General features: G+C 43.5%; 1 non-coding gene across 1 annotated transcript; it reads right to left on the minus strand.

Moving 5' to 3' along the window:
* Nucleotides 1-17,876: 17,876 nt before the first annotated feature.
* TRNAG-CCC (transfer RNA glycine (anticodon CCC)) lies at nt 17,877-17,949 on the minus strand. Its single transcript has one exon. It is a non-coding gene; the product is annotated as a tRNA-Gly (tRNA).
* Between the last annotated feature and the right edge of the window lie 3,906 nt (nt 17,950-21,855).

Genomic DNA, 21,855 nt, shown 5'->3' on the forward strand with positions numbered 1-21,855 from the left:
GTATATGTGCTTGTGTGCATTTTTCTGGGGAGAATACCTAGAACTTTAATCACATTCCGAAAGGGGCCCAGGACCTAGAAAATGTTTGGAAGCTGCATAACGAGGTCTTCCGGGGACACCTGGTCACAGATTCTTTACTGCAATTCAAAAAAGAGTCCTCTTTCAAAAGCCAAATCTGTTTCATCCTCTTGCTTGTCTCCCACCTAGGCCGAGCACCCATGGAGATCTAAAGCATACAGACTATGCAGGAAATGTAGATTCGTTTCTGGTTTCAGGATTCTGTCAGTCAGGGGCTCAACCAAGTAGTGTGTGTTTATTGCCTCTTGCCCAGGACGCCTTGCCCTGCACTCAGAGAGGTTTACAAGCCAAGCTGACATAGGGCCAGTCCCACTGTGGGTGGGATCCATGGGTGGTGGTGTGGGCTTTCCAGCCAGAGCTATAAATATTTATCAGATGAATGTGTGATGTCAGTCTCTGAGAGTATCTGGAGTGGTGTGTGTATGTGTGTGAATGTGTGTAGTGGGGGAGCCTGCTAGAGAACAAGAACCCTGCGGAAGCTGGCACGTGATGTCAGTACATTAATGATTGAAAACAAGAGCCATAAAAACCCATTGCAAGTCAGCATCTCTGCAGCCCAGGACTGGGGGGAGGTGAACTCTGTTCTAACTAGCACATCCCAGGTACACAGCCCAGAAACCATGGGTAAACATCAGTTGCTGGCTTCCTGACAACTGCTGAGTTTATAGACTTTCTAAAGATCCCACATTTATCTCTTAAATGGATCCAGCAACACTTTCACTTGGCTGACAACTTTGCCTGTGTGGATGGGTTCCGTGAAGGAGACAGTAGAAGACTGGAGAGGGCCAGCTTAAGCTTTTGTTGACATTTCATGGTTTTTAACTTGGAGCAACTGGTTGTTGAAATGGCTTCACTCCCAGCTGTAGTTAAAGCTCCAAGATCCTGGCACTTTGCAAAGTCAGATCACCTCTGAGGGCCTGCAAAGGGTGGCCCCTCCCTCATTTAAGGATATGAAAGGGTAGAAGTTGAGGTGATCAGCAGACACAGGAGGGAGAGTTTGAGGCAAACTGTCCCCGTGCTCTGAGTTCTTCTACTCCAACTCTAGATGAGGTTCTGGAAGGCCTGAACATTTTCTACTCTGAGGAATCAACAGCTGTCGCTCCAGAACCATCCCACACTGGCCACAGTCTCACTAGCAAAAAAGATGCCCCTCTCTCTGCCTTCTCTGGACACCCATGAGCTAGTGTCTGAATGCTGAGGCTGCTACCACCTGTGCTGCAGAAAAAGCAAATACCTCCACACAGACTTGACAGCAGAAATAGTCAAAGGGATGGGAGCTTGGCTCATGCCTTATTCCTGCCCTCTACGTCATGTTTGTGAACCTTATGGGTAGAACCTAAACCCTATCCAGAGCGCTGCTTGCAAGGAGATCTGAGAAAAATAGTTTTATGTTAGCAGCTCCTGCAGTGTCGGGAACACTGGAAGGAGGTTGCAATGGGTGTTGAGCATCAGCTCACCTGATCTAGTACATTCCTACTCACACTCTGAGGCCCACATCAGATGCTACCTCCTTTCAGACACTCCCCTCCCATGGCCTTCCCTCCCCAAGAGAAAACATTCTCTGTGTTCCCATGGCTTAAGTGATCCAGGGTGACTTGTCAGTCTCCTTTGTTGAGCTGAAAGCTTCTGGATGACAGCAATTTCGTTTTCAATTGCGCATAGTTGATTTACAACCTTATATTAGTTTCAGACATACAACAAAGTGATCCAAAATTTTTATAGATTGTACTCCACTTAAAGTTATCATAAGGACTTCCCTGGTGATCCAGTGGCTAAGACTGCCTGCTCCCAATGCAGGGGGCCTGGATTTAATCCCTAGTCAGGGAACTAGATCCCACACATGCTGCAAGTTAGAGTTTGCTCACTGCAGCTAAAGATTCTGAGTGCTGAAGACGGAAGATTCTGCATGCCACAACTAAGACCCGGCACAGCCAAATAAATAAGTATTTTTTTAAATTATTATAAAATATTAGCTATATTCCCTGTGCTGTTCGATATATTATTGTAACATTTATTTTATACATATTGGTTTATATCTCTTAATCCACGATTCCGAGCTTGCCTCCCCTGCCCCTCCCCACTGGTCATCACTAGTTCATTCTCTGTATCTCTGAGTCAGTTTCTATTTTGTTATATTCATTCATTTTTTTCTTTTTCAGATCCCACATATAAGTGGTAAAATGCAGTATTTGACCTAATAAGTCTCTGTGTAACTTATTTCCCTTAGCGTAATGCCCTCCAAGTCCATCCATGTTGTTGCAAATGGCAAAATTTCATTCTTTACTATGTCTGAGGAATATATTTTATATATATATAAATATATATATATATATGTAACTTTTTGCCTTTTTGGTTGGTAGGTGAACAATATGCTACTGAGGTAGGGTGGAAAAAGTAACTACAGAAAGAAGGAAGAGGCTGAGCCAAAGTGGAAACGACACTCAGCTGTGGATGTGGCTGTGGTGGTGAAAGTACAGTCCGAGGCTGTAAAGAACAGTATTGCGCAAGAGCCTGGAATGTCAGGTCCATGAATCAAGGTAAATTGGATGTGGTCAAACAGGAGATGGCAAGAGTGAACATCAACATTTTAGGAATCACTGAACTAAAATGGACAGGAATGGGAGAATTTAATTCAGATGACCTTATATCTACTACTGCAGGCAAGAATCCCTTAGAAGGAATGGAGTAGCCTTCACAGTCAACAGTAGAGTCCGAAATGCAGTACTTGGGTGCAATCTCAAAAATGACAGAATGCTCTTGGTTTGTTTCCAAAGCAAACCATTCAGTATCACAATAATCCAAGTCTATGCCCCAACCTCTAATGCTGAAGAAGCTGAAGTTGAACGATTCTATGAAGACCTACAAGACCTCCTAGAACAAACACCAAAAAAAGAGGTCCTTTTCATCATAGGGGACCAGAATGCAAAAATAGGAAGTCAGGAGATATCTGGAATAACAGGCGAGTTTGGCCTTTGAGTACAAAATGAAGCAGAGCAAAGACTAACAAAGTTTTGCCAAAAGAATGCACTGGTCATAGCAAACACCCTCTTCCAACAACATAATCGATGACCCTATACATGAACATCACCAGATGGTGAATACCAAAATCAGATGGACTATATTCTTTGAGGTGAAGATGGAGAAGCTCTATACAGTCAGCAAAAACAAGACCTGGAGCTGACTGTGGCTTAGATCATCAGCTCCTTATTGCAGAATTCAGGCTCAAATTGAAGAGAGCAGGGAAAACCACTAGGCCATTCAGTTATGACAGAAATCAAACCCTTATGATTATACAGTGGAGGTGGCAAATGGGCTCAAGGGCTCGATCTGGTAGACAGAGGCCTGAAGAGCTATGGACAGAGGTTCATAACATTGTATGGGAGCTGATGACCAAAACCGTCTCCAAGAAAAAGAAATGCAAGGCAAGAAGGCAAAGTGGTTGTCTGAGGAGGCCTTACAAATAGCTGAGAAATGAAGAGAAGTGAAAATCAAAGGAGAAAGGGAAAGATATACCCAGCTGAATGCAGAGTTCCAGAGAACAGCAAGGAGAGATAAGCAAGCCTTCTTAAGTGACCAATGCAAAGAAATAGAGGAAAACAATAGAATGGGAAAGACTAGAAATCTCTTTAAAAAGGCTGGAGTTACCAAGGGAACATTTTATACAAAGATGGGCACAATAAAGGACAAAAATGGCAAGGACCTAACAGAAGCAAAAGAGATTAAGAAGAGGTGGCAAGAATACACAGAATTATACAAAAAAGGTCTTATGACCCAGTTGACCATAATAATGTGGTCACTCACCTAGAGCCAGACATTCTGGAGTGTGAAGTCAAGTGGGCCTAAAGAAGCATTACTACAAGCGAAGCTAGTGGAGGTAATGGAATTCCAGCTGAGCTATTTCAAATCTTAAAAGATGATGCTGTTAATGTGCTGCACTCATTATACCAGCAAATTTGGAAAACTTAGCAGTGGCCATAGGACTGGAAAATGTCAGTTTTCATTCCAATCCCAAAGAAAAGCAATGCCAAAGAATGCTCAAATTACGTATAATTGCACTCATTTCACATGCGACTAAGATTATGCTCAAAATCCTTCAAGCTACGCTTCAACAGTACATGAACTGAGAACTTCCAGATGTACAAACTGGATTTTAAAAAGGCAGAGAAACCAAAGATTAAATGACTAACATACTCTGGATCATAGAAAAAGCAAGGGAATTCCAAAAAATCATCTACTTCTGTTTCATTGGCTATGCTAAATCCTTTGTCTGTGTGGATCACAACAAACTGTGGAATATTCTTAAAGAGATGGGACTACCAGATCACCATACCTGCCTCTTTAGAAACCTGTATGTAGGACAAGAAGCAACAGTTAGAACCAGACATGGAACAATGGACTGGTTCAAGTACGTCAAGGCTATATATTGTCACCCTGTTTATTTAACTTCTGCACAAAGTACATCATGTGAAATGCCAGGCTAGATGAATCACAAGCTAGAATCAAGATTGCTGGGAGAAATATCAACAACCTCAGATATGCAGATAATACCACTCTAATGGCAGAAGGTGAAGAGGAACTAAACAGCCTCTTGATGAAGGCAAAAGAGGAGAGTGAAAAAACTGGCTTGAAACTCAACATCCAAAAAACTAAGATCATGGCATCCAGTCCTGTTCAGTTCAGTTCAGTTCAGTTCAGTCGCTCAGTCATGTCCGACTCTTTGCGACCCCATGAATCACAGCATGCCAGGCCTCCCTGTCCATCACCAACTCCTGGAGTTCACTCAAACTCATGTCCATCGAGTCGGTGATGCCATCCAGCCATCTCATCCTCTGTCGTGTAACTCATGGCAAATAGATGGGGAAAATGTGGAAACAGTATCAGATTTCATTTTCTTGGGCTCCAAAATCGAGTGTCAGATTTCATTTTCTTGGGCTCCAAAATCGATACGGACAGTTGACTGCTACCATGAAATTAAAAGACACTTGCTCCTTGGAAGAATAGCTATGTCAAACCTGCTGCTAAGTCGCTTCAGTCATGTCCAAACCTAGCCAGTGTTTTTAAAAGCAGAGATATCACTTTGTTGACAAAGATCTGTATAGTCAAAGCTATGGTCTTACCAGTAGTCATGTATGGATGTGAGAGCTAGACCATAAAGAAGGCTGAGTGCCAAAGAATTGATGCTTTCAAACTGTGGTGCTGGAGAAGACTCTTGAGAGTCCCTTGGACAGCAAGGAGATCAAACCAGTCAATCCTAAAGGAAATCAACCCTGAATATTCATTGGAAGGAGTGACCGCTGAAGCCAAAGCTCCAATACTTTGGTCACTTGATGCGAAGAGCTGACTCATTGGAAAAGACTCTGATGCCGGAAAAGATTGAAGGCAGGAGGAGAAGGGGGGCGAAAGAGGATGAGATGTTGGATGGCAACATCGACTCAGTGGACATGAGTTTGAGTAAATTCTGGGAGACAGTGATGGACAGAGAAGGCTGGAGTGCTACAGTTCATGGGGTCACAAAGAGTCATGACTTAGCGATGGAACAACAACAGCTATATGCATATGTGTGTGTGTCACACACACACACAACACACACTGCATCTTCTTATCCATTCATCTGTTCATGGACTCTTAGGTTGTTTCATATCTTTCCTGCCATAAAGAAAGCTGCTATGAACATTGGGGTGCATGCATCTTTTCAAATTAGTGTTTTCATTTATTCTGGATATATATCTGGGATAGAATTAGTTTTTTGAGCAACCCCTGTACTGTTTTACATAGTGGTTGTGCCAATTTACATCTCACCAACAGTGTATGAGGGTACCCTTTTCTCCACATCCTGGCCAACATTTGCTATTTGTAGACTTTGGTCATAGCCATTCTGACAGTTGTGAGGTGACATCTCATTGTGGTTTTTGATTTTCATTTCTCAGATGATTAGTGATGTTGAGCATCATTTCATGTGCTTGTTGGTTACCTATATGTCTTCTTTGGAAAAATGTCTATTCAGGCCTTCTGTTCATTTTTTTTTAAATCTTTTTTAAATATTAGAGTTGCATAAGCTAAATACACACAAACATACACAAAACACACACACAAACATATATATATATATATTTTGATAGTAATCCCTTATCGGTCATATTATTTGCAAATATTTTCTTCCATTCAATAGGTTGTCTTTTCATGTTGTCAATGCTTTCCTTTGCTGTGTAAAAGCGTTTAAATTTGATTAGGTCCCCTTTTTAAAAATTAATTGATTGGTTAATTTGGCTGAGCTGAATTTTAGCTGCGGCAGGTAGGCTCTCCTGTTGTGGTCTGCAGGCTCACCGGTTGCCGTGGAGCAACTCAGCCTGTGCCCTGCACCTACTCTAGAGCGCGGGGGCTTCTGTAGTTGCACTCACAGGCTAAGCTGCTCCACGGGATGTGAAATCTTAGCTTCCCAACCAGGGATCAAGTCCACGTCGCCTGCAACGCAAGGCATATTCTCAACCACTGGACCACCAGGGAAGTCCCTGTTTTGTTTTGTTTTGTTTTTAATTGAAATATAATTGTTTTACAATGTTATGTTAGTTTCTGCTGTTCAACATTATGAATCAGCTGTATGTAAACAAATATCTCCTCCCACTCACCCATCCCCCCATTCCACCCCTTTAGGTCATCACAGAGCACCGAGCTGAGCTCCTTGTGCTGTTCATTACCTTCCCACTAGCTATCTATTCAACACGTAATAGTATATATACATGTATATATGTCAAAGCTGTTCTTTCAGGTAGCTCCCCCACCGTGTCCACAAGGCCATTCTCTACATCTGTGCCTCTATTCCTGCCCTGCAGATAGGTTCATCAGTACCATTTTTCTAGATTTCATATATATGTGTTCAGTTCAGTTCAGTCGCTCAGTCGTGTCTGACTCTTTGTGACCCCATGAACTGCAGCACGCCAGGCCTCCCTGTCCATCACCAACTCCCAGAGTTCACCCAAACTCACGTCCATCGAGTCAGTGATGCCATCCAGCCATCTCACCCTCTGTCGTCCCCTTCTCCTCCTGCCCCCAATCCTGCCCAGCATCAGAGTCTTTTACAATGAGTCAACTCTTCGCATGAGGTGGCCAAAGTATTGCAGTTTCAGCTTCAGCATCAGTCCTTCCAATGAACACCCAGGACTGATCTCCTTTAGAATGGACTGGTTGGATCTCCTTGCAGTCCAAGGAAATCTCAAGAGTCTTCTCCAACACCACAGTTCAAAAGCATCAATTCTTTGGTGCTCAGCTTTCTTCACAGTCCAACTCTCACATCCATACATGACCACTGGAAAAACCATAGCCTTGACTAGACGAAACTTTGTTGGCAAAGTAATGTCTCTGCTTTTGAATGTGCTCTCTAGGTTGGTCATAACCTTCCTTCCAAGGAGTAAGCGTCTTTTAGTTTCATGGCTGCAGTCACCATCTACAGTGATTTTGGAACCCCCAAAAATAAAGTCTGCCACTGTTTCCACTGTTTCCCCATCTATTTCCATGAAGTGATGGGACCGGATGCCATGATCTTTGTTTTCTGAATGTTGAGCTTTAAGCCAACTTTTTCATTCTCCTCTTTTACTTTCATCATGAGGATCTTTAGTTCTTCACTTTCTGCCATAAGCGTGGTGTCATCTGCTTATCTGAGGTTATTGATATTTCTCCCAGCAATCTTGATTCCAGCTTGTGCTTCATCCAGCCCAGCGTTTCTCATGATGTACTCTGCATATAAGTTAAATAAGCAGGGTGACAATATACAGCCTTGACGTACTCCTTTTCCTATTTGGAACCAGTCTGTTGTTCCATGCCCAGTTCTAACTGTTGCTTCCTGACCTGCATATGGATTCATCAGGAGGCAGGTCAGGTGGTCTGGTATTCCCATCTCTTTCAGAATTTTCCACAGTTTATTGTGCTCCACACAGTCAAAGGCTTTAGCATAGTCAAGAAAGCAGAAATAGATGTTTTTCTGGAACTCTCTTGCTTTTTCGATGATCCAGTGGATGTTGGCAATTTGATCTCTGGTTCCTCTGCCTTTTCGTAAACCGGCTTGAACATCTGGAAGTTCATGGTTCATGAATTGCTTAAACCTGGCTTGGAGAATTTTGAGCATTACTCTCTGATCAGTCTGGGGAAAGCCAGCTGCTGTGTCGTGAGGACACTCAAGCAGCCCTATGGAGAGAGGTCCACCCGGCAAGAAATTGAGGCCTCCTGCCAACAACCAGGGCCGACTTGCCAAGAATTTTCTTCTCCCACAAGGGAAACTCCCATTGGACCTGGCAGGACATTCAAGGCTTCTTCTTCCCCTGATCCATTCACGTGTTTAAAAGTGATAACCTGTTGACTTACCTTTGTTTCCTATGAGTTGAGGCATAGTGGATAGAACTAAGGCTCTCTGTTTTCTTTTTTTTTAAAATATCTACCCTGAAGATATCAGGGTAGATATCATTATATCCATTTTACAGATGAGGAAACTAAAGCTCAGAAAGGTTCAATCAGATCAGATCAGATCAGTCGCTCAGTCATGTCCGACTCTTTGCGACCCTATGAATCGCAGCACGCCAGGCCTCCCTGTCCATCACCAACTCCCAGAGTACACTCAGACTCATGTCCATCAAGTCAGTGATGCCATCCAGCAATCTCATCCTCTGTCGTCCCCTTCTCCTCCTGCCCTCAATCCCGCCCAGCATCAGAGTCTTTTCCAATAAGTCAACTCTTCGCATGAGGTGGCCAAAGTACTGGAGTTTCAGCTTTAGCATCATTCCTTCCAAAGAAATCCCAGGGCTGATCTCCTTCAGAATGGACTGGTTGGATCTCCTTGCAGTCCAAGGGACTCTCAAGAGTCTTCTCCAACACCACAGTTCAAAGGCATCAATTCTTCGGTGCTCAGCCTTCTTCACAGTCCAACTCTCACATCCATACATGACCACTGGAAAAACCATAGCCTTGACTAGACGAACCTTTGTTGGCAAAGTAATGTCTCTGCTTTTGAATATGCTATCTAGGTTGGTCATAACTTTCCTTCCAAGGAGTAAGCGTCTTTTAATTTCATGGCTGCAGTCACCATCTGCAGTGATTTTGGAGGCCAGAAAAATAAAGTCTGACACTGTTTCCACTGTTTCCCCATCTATTTCCATGAAGCAATGGGACCGGATGCCATGATCTTTGTTTTCTGAATGTTGAGCTTTAAGCCAACTTTTTCACTCTCCTCTTTCACTTTCATCAAGAGGCTTTTGAGTTCCTCTTCACTTTCTGCCATAAGGGTGGTGTCATCTGCATATCTGAGGTTATTGATATTTCTCCCAGCAGTCTTGATTCCAGCTTGTGTTTCTTCCAGTCCAGCATTTCTCATGATGTACTCTGCATATAAGTTAAATAAGCAGGGTGATAATATACAGCCTTGACAAACTCCTTTTCCTATTTGGAACCAATCTGTTGTTCCGTGTCCAGTTCTAACTGTTGCTTCCTGACCTGCATACGGATTTATCAAGAGGCAGATCAGGTGATCTGGTATTCCCATCTCTTTCAGAATTTTCCACAGTTTATTGTGCTCCACACAGTCAAAGGCTTTGGCATAGTCAAGAAAGCAGAAATAGATGCTTTTCTGGAACTCTCTTGCTTTTTTGATGATCCAGCGGATGTTGGCAATTTAATCTCTGGTTCCTCTGCCTTTTCTAAAACCAGCTTGAACATCAGGAAGTTCACGGTTCACATATTGCTGAAGCCTGGCTTGGAGAATTTTGAGCATTACTTTACTAGCATGTGAGATGAGTGCAATTGTGCAGTAGTTTGAGCATTCTTTGGCATTGCCTTTCTTTGGGATTGGAATAAAAACTGCCCTTTTCCAGTCCTGTGGGCATTGCTGAGTTTTCCAAATTTGCTGGCATATTAAGTGCAGCACTTTCACAGCATCATCTTTCAGGATTTGGAATAGCTCAACTGGAATTCCATCACCTCCACTAGCTTTGTTCATAGTGATGCAATAGTTTCCCCCAAATCCCACAGCTCCTAATTGAGGCTCTGTTTTCATTCAGGGTTACTGGTTGGTATTAGCCAAGCCTGATCAATCCTGCCAAGATAGGTGAGGAGGTATATCAGGGGCTCAGAATCCCTTCACCTCTCCTCGTCAAAAAGGAGCTTATGGTCCTGGTGAACCCCAGGTTTTGGGGCATGGCTCTCACTGGAGAAAGGAGAACCTATCAAGGAGGTGTCTTCTGGGTCCCATCCTACCCTGGTGCAATGCGGGTGAGTGATCTGGGAAGGCTGAAGGAGAAGGGTTGTTACTTAGCAGTAAGGAAGAGTGTCCAGCCTGGCTCCCCAAGCAATGCCTCTAACAGAAGAGACCACCCTCTCTTGGCTTCCTGGGGCAGTTGAGGATAAATGAACAAACTAGCAGAAGGTAAAAATTAGCTTTTCCAAGGGACTTCCCTGGTAGTCCAGTGGCTAAGACTCCATGTTTCCAATGCAGGGAGCCTGGGTTTAATCCCAAATCAGGGAACTAGATCACACATGCTGCAAATAAGATCCATGCAGCCAAATAAATAAATGAATAAATACTTAAAAAAAAGAACTATGTTTAAAAAATTTTTTTTGCTTCTCCTAGAGGGCAGGGCCTTGGCAATCCTTGGCCACTTTTCCCATGCTGAAGTCCTACATATTTTCTTTCTGACTTACACAGTCAACACATTTTCTTTCTTTCTTTTTTTGTGAGTGTGACTATTTTTCCTTTATTTATTTAACACATTTTCATTGTAAAATAAAGTTCAAACAGTATGGAGTAAAAAAAAAAAGAAGAAGAAGAATGTTCTCCTTTATAACCTTAATCCCATTTTTCCCCCATAAACAACAGCTAACAGTTTGACTTGCAGCCTGCCAGACCTCATGGATCTTGAGGCTTAAATGTATCTCAGATGTGCGATATACATGTATCACACTGTATTTATGACCCTGAAGCTTATTTGTTTGTTTGTTTTTTCATTTGATGATAAATCATTGACATCTTTTGCTCATGTCAGCACATACAGATCTAATCCTCCCTCTTTTCTAATAGCTGCTTAATTTCCATAGTATATGTGAGGGAAGGAATAAAAAACTGCGCTAAGAATAACCACTTTTCACTGCCTCCTCTGGAGTGGGGAATGAGAGTGCATTGAATGGAGCATTTGGCAGGTTTGAGTGGAGGAATGTTGGGGAAGGAGTTGTGGAGAGCAGAGTTATTCTTTATAATGGTGGTGGTAGGGGGGTGGATTTGGAGCCTCTGAGACCATGTGGGTGGAAAAATGAAAAGGGGAGTCCAAGGTTGCTGGCAAGATGAAATATGCGTGTCCTGCATAGTGATCCTGCCACACAGCCCTCACATCTTTTTTTTTTAACATCTTTTTTTTAATTAAATTTATTTTTTAATTACAATTGTAATTTATTTTTAATTGGAAGATAATTGCTTTACAATGTTATGTTGGCTTCTGCTGTACGACAACGTGAATCAGGTATAGTATACATATATCTCCTCCCTCCCGAGCCCCCCTCATCCCACCCCTCATCTCACCCCTCATCTCACCCCTGTAGATGATCACAGAGCACTGGGCTGAGCTCCCTGTGTTATGTGGCTGCTTCCCGCTATCTGTTTTGCACAGGGTAGTGTATATAGGTGAACGCTACTCTCTCAGTTCGTCCCACCGTCTCCTTCCCCTGCTGTATTCACGGGTCTGTTCTCTATGTCTCTGTCTCTATTCTTGCCCTGTAAATAGGAACATCAGTATCATTTTTCTAGATCCCATATATATGCATTAATATACAATGTTTGATGTACCCTTTCTGACTTGCCTCACTCTGTATAACAGGCTCTAGGTTCATTCACCTCTCTACAGGTCCTCACATCTTTGGCAAGCTTACTAAATTTATGAATGAATATATTCCTCATCTCTTGTGCATATATCCTTAGAATGACTTTGCAAGGGTGCTATTACTGGATCAAAATGTAGAATTTCTCTATGGTTCTTGTGATATTATTCATTAAACTTATCCCAAGGAGCTGTAAGAATTACATTGCTACTCATAAAATTTTGCTTTTTCAAAATGTATATTGGATTAGAATATACATCTAAGGATATTCAAAATGTTTATCCGTGTCCCACAAAAGGTTGGTGAGGAAGTCCTGCAGCAGTGTGAACATGGGTGAGTAGAACCCAGAAGGGAAGCAAGTCCCCTGCCACCAGCTTCCTGAAGGCTGGCCTTGGTCCCAAATGATGAACCCATAAGCTCATATCTGGGACCCGAGACACTCCAGGAAGTAGTGGTGGCCCATTGATAGTGTCTGAGAAACACTCGGGAAGTGGCTGGGCGTTTGGGTACCCTATCTTGTAGGAAGTCAGGGCCTACAATCAGAAGAGAAATGAGGAAAGTATGTTCTGTCTGGAGCTGTTAAAGACTTCATGACCTTGGACGTGAACTAGACCTAGTAGCAGCAGAGGAACCCCAAGCGAAACTCAGGATGGCTGTAAGCCTGCAGCTGGGCAACTGCCTTATGCAAGATTTCCCCCATTTGCTTCATTTGCACATGAGGAGTTATTTCTCCAGTAGTTAGATGAAAAGCCTCTTCTCTTCTCTTTGTTGTTCCCACCAAAGTCAAGCCCATGGACATCAGCCTCAGAGAACAGTTACTTCTGACTTTGAGCAACATCTTCCCTGAGGGGCTCCTGTGACCTGTCCTCACCTTTCGGCCTTGAATTTCAGCCTCCCTGATCTCTGTGGATCCCAGATCCTGCATTTCTGCCCCTGTCTTGTACTTATTCCTCTCCAGGTTCAATTTCTAATAACTACCCATCTATTTCTTGCTTGCATGGAATTCTCATTGGCTTCTCTTGGTCCCCAGTACCATCCACCTTGTAGATCCATGACTGAGCCTGTCAGGTCCATGAATACTGGCCCCACTTTCTTGCCAAATCCTGTTAGCTGGATCTCATCTGTTAGCCCTTGCTGACCTGTTGTCCACCCTGGATCCTGCGTGGCCATCTGGAAACTGCCAAGTGTGGTCCATGCCAGTGGCATGTCAGGAAATCCATTGAGTTGACAACAGTGAGTTGAGCATGTCCACACGGGGAGTGCAACTACCAGGCAGAGCTCACGTGAGCCTGGTTCCCACGACAGCATTATTCATAACTCCTAAGGCAGTGGTGGGTGGTATAGAAAAGAACAGGGCTTTCAAAGTCAGGCAGCAGAAGTCAAATCTTGGCTCCATGATGTAATACTTTGGGCAAGTTTCTTACCTTTCATAACCTTAGAGGCCTTGTTTGGAAAAATGAGGATTAAAAAAAAGTACCTAGGGACTTCCCTGGTGGTCCAGTGGCTAAGACTGTGCTCCCAATGAGAGGGGCCCAGGTTCAATCCCTGGTCAGGCAACTAGATCCCACGTGCTGCAACCAAGAGTTCTCGTGCTGTAATTTAAGATCCTATGTGCCACAACTAAAGATCCTGCATGCTGCTGAGAATCCCGCATGCCACAGCTAAGACCTGGCACAGCCAAAGAAAATAACTAAATAAAGATTTTTAAAAGTACCTGACTCATCAGGCTATTGTAGGGCTAACTGAAATAAGTGATCATGATTTATAGTGAGAATTTCTCAATGCTGAGAGTATTCATTTGCTAGGGATAGCATTACACAGTACCAAGCACTGAGTAATTCAACAACAGGAGTATGTTGTCTCACACTTCTGGAGGCCAGATGTCTGAATCAGGAGTCGGCAGGGTTGGTTCCTTCTAAGGGCTGATCAGGAAGGATCTATTTGAGGCCTCTCCCTCCGGCTTGTGTATGTTCATCTTCTCCTGTGTCTTTTCACATGGTGCAGAGTATGTGTATGTTTGTATCTGTCCAAATTTATCTTTTTATGAGGACACCAGTCACTGGATTAGGCCCACCCTAGGGACCTCATCTTAAATGATTACATCTGCAGCGATCTTATTTCCAATATGGTCACATTCTAAGAGGGTTAGGACTTTAACATAAGAATTTTGGGGTAATACAATTCAAACCATAAGAGTAAGTTATCATTATTTGTTAGGAGCTCTTGTAAAGCCCTGATAACTGATGGGATTTTAGTGGAATTCAATGGTAACCATTCAACATTCGAAGTGAAGTGCCTTCTACTGAGATAGCGGTTGTATTACTCACACATTGGTAGTGGCAGGCCTGCGGGGCCCCACAAGCCTCCAAATTTATGTGTAGGACCTAAACTTGTAGATGTTCTTATTTTCCCCTTTTCCCTAAGCTGTGGTGACGGTGGTGGTGGGTAGTGATGGTGGTAGTAAGCTCCTAAGTGTCAGAGAGGCTATCCCCAAGCCCGCTGTCCATGCTGGATCCACAGAGCCCAAAGTTGAGGTCAGATCCCAACTCTGTTCACCTACTTTCCCTCCTATTTTCAGCCCAGGACACTGTGAAGAAGCTTCATACTTCATGGCAAATTACAGCATCACTGGTAATTCAATCCCTGATAAGTGAAGGGGATGTCAGCTACCTATTCTCCTTGCTCTATAGGAAATCTAGGTTCCTATGAAGGCTGGAGGACAAGCAGTGCCAAGAACTGACAGCTGGGCCTTCTTTATGCCAGACCAAGGGAAGTGGGAAAGCTGAAAGCCAAAATGATGTCAGGATGTGTACAGAGTGGAACAGAAGACCTTTGATCACTGGTAACACTTATGCACACCCCAATACATTTGATGCTCCTTGCTCTTAGAAGGAGGCAAGAACATAGGTGCTTGAGTCTGGGCTGCACACTTTCCGCATTAATGTGTCAACATCTTAACACCGAGGAGACCTGAGTTTGGACAGTTGTTGCTCTGCTTCTCACCAGGTCAAGATTCTGTCTCTGAACACTGTGGCAGGATTTATGTGGCTAGAGACAGTAGTGAGCCACTGGGATGTGGCCAAGCCCGAGGACACTGCAACTTCCTCTCCAGCTTCATCCCTGGGGGCGCACTGGCCTTGTGAGGACACAGAGCCAGGTTCTCAACTCTTTCTTTCTTCTATTAACTATCCCAGAATTCCCTTTCTGATTTCATCTTCTGGATCAGCTCAGATTTAGAAAATATTTATTGAATATACATACCACACTAGCAATTTAATATATGTCTTCTTTGGAAAAGCATCTATTTGAGTCTTCTGCTCATTTTTTAATTGGGTTTTTTGTTTGTTGGATGTTGAGCTGTATGAATTCCCTTCTGTAAGTAGTTGTGATTTTGGTATACCTGTGGAAAGAGGTGGGTTCAGGGTCTTCCCATTCCATCTTGGCCACAAACCAGCAATCTTTTGCAAGAAATGGCATGGACTTTTTTTTTTTTTTTTTTTTTAGAGAAGTTATAGGCATTTAGGGGATTCTAAAACTTCCATTTCACATGAGCTCATTAGTCTCTTTTTTTGGCCTGTCACTAGTTAGGGCAGTGGTTCTCAAATTTCAGTGGGAATTTCTTAGAAAGCTTGTTAGAAATGACAGAACCCCCTGCTCTACAGCCCTCAATCTGGAATAGAATCCAGGAAATTCAATTTAAAGCATATGTAATAGGCAGTTACATGTTGAGAAGCACTACTTTAGGAGAAGGCTTCCAGATGTAAGCCTGCCTTGACAGAGTAACTAGGGGGAGGCCCACAATCTCAAGTTTATAGAATTACATTTTTGTTTATACAAGGGTTTTTGTTGAATGCAAAACCCGAATATAATAGTATTTTTAGGCCATCAGGGGAGTTTTCTTTTAAGTACACTCACAAATCAGAAGAGAAACTTCTCTCAGCAAAGTGTTTTCCCAGTTTTGGTTCAAAGCATACGGTCACTTTTCAAAGGGTAAACGTTAGCATGCCATTTGTTCAGAGGCAGCAGTAATTGCTAACTTTCCAAATGCCAAGTGTGGGGCTGCTTAAGGCCTTGAACAATCCGGGCCTGCCACAGAAAGACTCTGGCACTTGGAGTATTTTCAATATTTTAAAATTCCTGTGTTGTTCTTTGCTGAATAGGTTTGCTTCTAGAAATGGGACCTCTCCTTGTGAATTAGGACAAATTAGCCTGTGCTCACTGTGCACTTGCTGGAGGGTCTACTTTGGGGCTCTGCCCCTTTCCTAGCAGAGCTGGGTGCTCCCAGTGCAGAACTGGGGGCAGAGAGTTGCCTTCGGAGATGGACTAGAGGCAGGTAGGTGGCCAGTCTTGGCAAATGACGGAAGGGCATGGAAGCCAGGACGCTGCAGACAACCTTGACCTTTTGGGCTGGTCCCAGACATGTTTAAACATTTCAACTTTCAGGATGTGGAGACAGAGAATGGGGATCTTTGTTTGGAGAGGCTCCTGGCATTGCAGTAGCAGGAGTGTCCAAGAGGAAACAGGCAAAGACGCGAAAAAGGAAATGGTGTCAAATTAGTAGAGGAAAAGGGCTGAAGAGATGATGTCAGAGCAAGGGCATCACAGGGAGGCAAGCAAATCTGGTTTTGAGAGAAAATTCTGGAGCTAAAGAGGTTTGGGTTTGAATCAGAGCTCTGCCACCTGCTAGCTGTTGGAAAGGATACTTCACCTTTCTAAATCTTAATTTCTGTAAAATAAAGGAAGAATACTATTTACTTATAAATTCTTGTGTGGGTGGTGGTAGTGGTTTAGTCGCTAAGTTGTATCAAACTCTTGCTATCTCATGGACTGTAGCCCACCAGGCTCCTCTGTCCATGGAATTCTCCAGGCAAGAATACTGGAGTGGGTTGCCATTTCCTTCTCCTGGGGATCTTCCCGAACCAGGGATCGAACCTGCATCTCCTGCACTGCAGGCAGATTCTTTACCACTGAGCCACCAGGGAAGCCCCAAATTCTTGTGTAGATTAAAGTAATTCATATGAAGGGCTTAATAGGGCTTATCTGGCATGCGTTACTGTGGATTGATTGCTAACTGTATAACCATAAACCACCTTCACCTTCTTGATTTTGCATAAAATTGTTAGGAATTGCCTTCCCAACTTGGTGTACAAGCAAAGTCATCTTCTTTGAAATTTCCAAGTACCCACAATCCTGCCTTTTAGCCGGAAGTCCAGTATCTTCCACTCAAGATGTCTTTTCCCTTGAATTTTCTAATAACCTCAGAGGCTTACTCAGTCCAAACATACAGTCTTGCCTCCAAATCCCAAGCAAAGAACTCTAGAGTCTTATTGGTCCAATGATGATGTTGCTGCCCCTGTTTCTGTTGCCATTATATGGCGTCACAGTTGAAAAAAGTCTCAAATAGTTGTGATCATTGCCATAGCAATGCCTTCATTGGTCTAGAACTCTCTGTGGTAGATTGTCTTTACCCTCCTTGTGAAAGGGTTGTATTTTTCACTTCGCTGATGTCCAGCTTGGCCCTATGACTTGCTTTGGCCAGTGAAACAAAAGTAACACAAGCTGCTTCCTGTCAGAAACTTCAAGAGCCATCACTCTCTTTTTCTTCTGCCACAAAATTGGCAATGTGGGGTTACTCCTTTAGTTTGAGTCCTGGAGAGAAGAGTTCATGGAGCAGAGTGAAACCACATCCAGAATGTAACATGACTAAGACATAAACCTTTACTGTTGTAAGCTGCTGAGAATTTGGAGTTTTTTTGTTACTATAGTATAACCTTCTCTAATTGACTGATATATCCTCTTGAGTCACAGGAGTGTCTCTTATTTAGGTTCTAAAGTTATAGCATTTTTGGAAAGATTTATTTATTTGGCCATGCCAGTTCTTAGTTGTGGCACGTGGGGTCTTCAGTCCTCATTGTGCATGTAAACTCTTAGTTGTAGCATGGGGGATCTAGTTCCCTGACCAGGGATTGAACCTAGTCCCTCTGCATTGGGAGTGCAGGGTCTTAGCCATTGGACCACCAGGGAAGTCCCCTAAAGTTATAGTTCTTTTAATTCATATGTTTGACTCAGGCTTTATACCCAAAGCACACCACTACATCAAGGTGGCTTGGTTGAGAGGGGCTGCAGCCTCAGTTATGAGCTCCACCCTCCCTAACCCCCTTCCTCTGTAACTACTGAGGCTCTTATCACAGGTCCCAGCCCAGACCCTCACGGTGTGTGCCCCTCTGGGGCCCTTGGTATCACTTTCTGCTCACAGATTCCAACTGGGGCCCTCCCAACACATTAATGAGATTGCAATAATATTCCTGCAAAAAGAAAGGGTTAGGGGCTCAATGCCCTTGCTTCCTATGCAGATTTACCACAGTGGACATATCACAGATGTTTGGGAGAGATAGTCTTTGTCAGACTACAGGAGTTTGTTACATCTCTTTCCTGTGTACAAGTGCTTATTTGCCTTATCTTAGTTAGGGGAGGTCACTTGGTTGATTTTTCCCCCACAGTAGATACAGTCTACCCCAATATAGTTTGCTATTCCCACTTCTAATGACAGCAAAAATTATAGGGTTTTTTTTGAAGTTCACATTAGCAGCCCCTCTGTTATTTGTAGATGTTATATGGAGGTCTTAATGAGAGGGCCTGAGGGCAAAGCGAAGAGGTAAATGATTCACAAAGAGGCAACATCATTTGTTCTACCCCATTCTCCTTTTCTCCTTCTGCTGCTGCTAAGTCACTTCAGTCATGTCCGACTCTGTGCAACCCCAGAGACGGCAGCCCACCAGGCTCCCCCGTCCCTGGGATTCTCCAGGCAAGAACACTGGAGTGGGTTGCCATTTTCTTCTCCATTTCTCCTTCTAAAAACTCCAAAAAATAAGATGAAACTCTGAGAGTTCAAAGAACTATTCTAATGCAAAATCGAAGGCGACATCACTCAGGGTTTCATATTAACACAACTAGAAAAGGTATGTGAAGGGTCTGTGGTCAGCAATGGATCTATTTTTTTAAGTTTTGGCTGTTCTGGGTCTTCATTGCTGTGTGGGCTTTCTCTAGTTGCAGCGAGCAGGGGTTACTCTTTAGTTGCGGTGTGGGGGCTTCTCGTTGCGGTGGTTTCTCTTGTTGTGGAGGACAGGCTCTAGGCACACAGTTCAGTAGTTGTGGTGCATGGGCTTAGTTTCCCCATGGCACATGGGATCTTCCAGGACCAAGGACTGAACCCGTGTCCCCTGTATTGGCAGGCAAATTCTTAACCACTGGACCATCAGGGAAGTCCAGCAATGGATCATTTAAGCACGAAGGAGGAGGGAAGACCTAGCCAGGCTCAGGGAGGGGAGCTCTCAATACAGGGAGTAGAGACCTTTCAGTCGCTGTTGTCTGGTCTCCCTCTGCCAGTGGATGTAAGCAACAGAATGGCATTTTAGAAGTGTCTTTCTGGCTACTGAGGTGGGGGGACTGGATTGGATTGGACAAAGGCAAGAGTAAAGGCAAGCAGACTTGTTAGCAGGAAGTAGAAAAGACACATGTTTATTGAGTGAATGAATGAATGAAGAAATGAATAGTAAGCGGTGGATTTTAAGCTGTGACTTTGAGTCCCTGAACATGCACGTGCTAAGTTGTTTTAGTCATGTCTGACTCTTTGTAACCCCATGGACCATAGTCCACCAGGCTCTTCTATCCATGGGATTCTCCAGGCAAGGATGCTGGAGTGAGTTGCCATGCCCTCCACCAGGGGATGTTCCCAACCTTGGGATAGAACCCATGTCTCTTACATCTCCTGCATTGGCAGGCATGTTCTTTACCACTAGCACCACCTGGGAAGCCCCTTTCCATCCCTACTCTTGGCCAAAGGCCATTCTCTGTGGTGTGTGTCATGTTCCCTAAGGGCTATGGAGGGTCTTCAGACTTCTGGAAAAGAAAAACTCTTCCCTTACTGCTGTCCTCCACTGACTCTATGGATTCCCACTCTCTCCCTTCCTGGCAGGTCCCTTGGACGGTAGCCCCTGAGATCCTCTCCTATTTTTCTTTGAGCAATTTGGAGTTTTTGGAGCTTGACCATAAGCTGGCATAAAGGCTGGTTCTAGGCTTTGGCATGTTCCCTCTTCTTCACCTCTCATAGTTCTGAGCTATGGCCTTTTCTCAGAGCCTTTCTGGTTCACATCACAATTTTAGCTCACCAAAAATCCTCACCCCACCCCATAGATCTACATTTGAAGCACAAGCAGATTCCTTTGGGTCATAGGGTGACAACTTCCATGCAGAGCCAAGGTGGCTCCCCAAAGCTATGCACTTCCAAGGGGTAACTTATCCCTTTGGCCCTTACAGCTCTTAGGGAACCCATCACCCAGGGGCCCTGCCCTCAGGGTCCAGCCTTACAGTTTTTCATTCCCAGAGTATTTTCAACATTCAGAAAAAAACAAAAATAAATCAAAACAAGGAGCAGCATTCCCATCCAAGAAAGACGAGGGAGGTCCCTAGCACCCCTCAAAACTAGCTTTTGGAGAATCCAAAACAAGCTGTAAGATGTCTTTTGCTTTTAATCCAGAAGAAGAAGGGATGATCACAAAGAAAGGCTCAGATCCAAAGTGAATTCTTTTGTCTAGTACATGGTTTATTTTAAATGTGAAAGTTCAAGGTTACACAAACAAATGGATTGGATGGGACATTTGTGAATTCTGAAGCATAGACATTTCTCCATGTTTGGAGGATGTGCTCAGATACGTGTTTGTGCAATTTTTGTCACTGTTGAAAGAAAAGAGGTACTGAGCCTGAGGAACACTGCACCCAGAATGTTGTGAAAAATAAAGAAATGATATTACAGGGCCGAGAATCCCAAGAATGGGAAGGACAGTAAATATGGCCCTAGTTGGTTTTATCTTCACATGGCCCCAGGAAACCTGGTTGAACAACCTCTTTCGGATATATCACACCATATGTTGGACAGAATGGAATTTACTGACTGAATGGAATAAATTGGGCAGATAAACTGCTGTCAAGATGATTGACCTACAGAAATGTTCCTCCTACTTTTCTTTCATTTTTACCTACCTGATTTTGTCTAAATCTCTTTTTATGAACTTGACTTTAGATTGCATTGACTTCATCAGGCAGCTTTGAGAGAGGGATTTCCTAGGGGTGAAAATCATATTATTCATCAGCAACTGGATTGAAGGAAAGAGCCTGGGACTTAAGGTGTTTAGGTCCAGCTCTTTCAAAGAAGAGCAGTGTGATCCTGGATAAGGAATTTCATTTCACTACCTTAACCTGGAAAATGCAGACTGCACACTTTGGGAGAATATACTTTGAGAATAAGTGATGGACATAAATCACTGTGTATAGTACCTGGTACAGAGTAAGTTTTGTAAGTCATGATATAACTCATGATGGAAAAAAAATACTCTGCCTGCTTTGTAGGAGCAAAAAAGCAATCAGGAGGCAATTGCATTGATGACTGGCAAGAAGTCATGGAGGCCTAGACCTGTAGTATTGATAAATGTAGTAAGAAGTGGTCAGATTCTGGATGTATTTTGAAAATACAGCCAACAGAATCTTCTGATGGATTCCCTGTGGGGTGTGTAAGGAGCAGGAAGGGAAATCATGAGCCATGTTTTGTGTTTGAGCAGCTCAAAGGATGGGCTTGCCATTTACCAAGATGGAGAAAGCTGAAGGCAAAGCAGGCCCTTGGGTTAAGTTGGAGCTGACTGTGAGACACCCAAGGGAAGGTGTTGAGTGGGCAGTTGGATATATGACTTTGGAGTTGGGAGGAGAGGTCCAGAGTGGACATGAACATTTAAGAGTCTTCAGAGAGTTTAAATAAATGATATTTAAAATCATGAGCTTAAAAAGATTCTCTTCTGAATAAGTGCAGATGAGCCCGGTAGGCTGCAGTCCATGGGGTCGCTAAGAGTCGGACACGACTGAGCGACTTCACTTTCACTT

The sequence above is a fragment of the Bubalus kerabau genome, chromosome 15, assembly GCF_029407905.1.
Source record: "Bubalus kerabau isolate K-KA32 ecotype Philippines breed swamp buffalo chromosome 15, PCC_UOA_SB_1v2, whole genome shotgun sequence".
In the NCBI taxonomy this organism is placed as follows: domain Eukaryota; kingdom Metazoa; phylum Chordata; class Mammalia; order Artiodactyla; family Bovidae; genus Bubalus; species Bubalus kerabau.